The sequence below is a fragment of the Pocillopora damicornis genome, chromosome 12 (assembly GCF_964200805.1).
Source record: "Pocillopora damicornis chromosome 12, jaPocDami1.2, whole genome shotgun sequence".
Lineage (NCBI taxonomy): Eukaryota > Metazoa > Cnidaria > Anthozoa > Scleractinia > Pocilloporidae > Pocillopora > Pocillopora damicornis.
This window is the reverse complement of record NC_142681.1, coordinates 14,336,350-14,337,991: the sequence shown is the minus strand read 5'-3', so window position 1 is coordinate 14,337,991 and position 1,642 is coordinate 14,336,350. Positions and strand designations below refer to the sequence as shown.

At 36.7% G+C, this 1,642-nt stretch overlaps 1 protein-coding gene across 1 annotated transcript in view; it reads left to right on the top strand.

Annotated features, from left to right (window-relative positions):
• The window catches only part of LOC113666236 (uncharacterized), a 3,154-nt gene extending 2,548 nt beyond the window's left edge, over positions 1–606 (top strand). The window contains exon 1 of the mRNA XM_027181989.2: positions 1–606. This exon is cut by the window's left edge and continues 2,548 nt beyond it. The gene's annotated coding sequence lies outside the window, so the exon portion shown is untranslated.
• Positions 607–1,642: the final 1,036 nt, after the last annotated feature.

Sequence of the window (1,642 nt, the reverse complement as noted above, 5' to 3'; positions counted from 1 at the left end):
CTATATAGTTCTAATCGGAAAGTGTAATCGGATAGTTGAAGCAGCCAATCATACTCAGTCTACTCAGCTATATCCACCAATCACAGAATTGATCACAATAACCATAGCAACAAGCACTTACCCTGAAAAAAAAAAACTGGGAAATTTCCAAATGTTTTGCTTTAGACGTTGTCTCTACTGAAGATGTTTGTCCTAAATGTTTTTTTCCTGAAATTGTAATGGTTATGATTGATTGGTGACAGGACTTTGTGTCGCCCAATTCTGTCTGTAATCTTACTCGTGATTGACAGATCGGACTCCCACTTCGCGGTCGTCCGATTTTGTTAATCACTTGTATGATTACAGACCGAATTGGATTCCACTCGGTCCTATTATCATTATTAATCGTTTACTAATCAAGTTTCTTATAGTGTAATAGGATAGATTATGACGTCACGGTAACAGAATCACTCGTGCAAAAGGTTCAAGGTTATATTTTGCTATTGATTATGTTTATATTTTCAAAAAAAGGACTGCAAAGTATAAAAAGACATGAAGTATTCAGTAGTTTTATCATGAATTTGTACATTTTGTTCGATGTCATTCAATAAAGTGTAAGAAACGAAATCGCAAGTATTTTGTTTCAAGGGCAAAGTTACTTCAGGTGATATTGAGTCAAACATAGGACCTGTTACTCAGGGAAATAATGCAAACAATCTTAATGAATTGTTACAATCTCGATCAACTCAACATAGCTTGTGAATATTAGATGTTAGTGGTGCAGGTGATTGCTTCTTTTGAGTTGTGTCCCATAAGTTGTATGGTGAACCTGGCTATTATATGAATGTTCGTAGCACTGGTGTTCAATTTATGAGTGACAATCCAGAAAGATTCATCGAAAGTATTACGAAACATTTATGGTCAAGGTATTTAGCTTACGTGGGCTGATCCACTTGTTATACATGCAGTTGTAGATGCATTAAACTTGACAATCCGCGTTATAGAATTTAAGCCAAATTAGATATTGGACACTATGTTTCAACTGTTCTTTCCAATGAAGCGCCAAAATACCTTGTTAAGACAAGTGAATTGTTTCAAAATGAGTATACAGAAGTTCAGGAAAATTGATAATCCCGATATGAATGATGATGCCAATGATGCTCTTGCAAATCAAAGTAATGAATGGAAGGAATTCCTCAGTAATTTAGACGCAAGCACTGATTATGCTGAAATACATTCAACTGATTCTGTACCTGAAATTACTAGATAGTAATTTCAGGTACAGGGTCAGTTAAGAAATTCTGAGTTTTCTGAAGCTACTCAAAGACATTATAATTACACCAAACAATTAATTACTGACTTTAATGACAATGGTAATGATGGATCGTGTGAAGTTGAGAAGAGGACTTCAGGTGTCGCAGTGAATCTTCCTTCTTGACAAAGAACTCCTCGAAGCCATTTCAAAAACTGCTGATCGATGTGCAAACGGCGACACGCTGCGTCGTGACCCAGTTTCAGTTTCCTGATTGGTTAATAAAAATGACACAAAAAAAACCTTGCCACCAACAGCCACCCTCTTACTCCTCCCCACTCCCCTCCCCAAGATCTCCTATGAAATATACCGGTGGGGGTGGACAACAGCGCAAAAAATGAACCAAAAAAG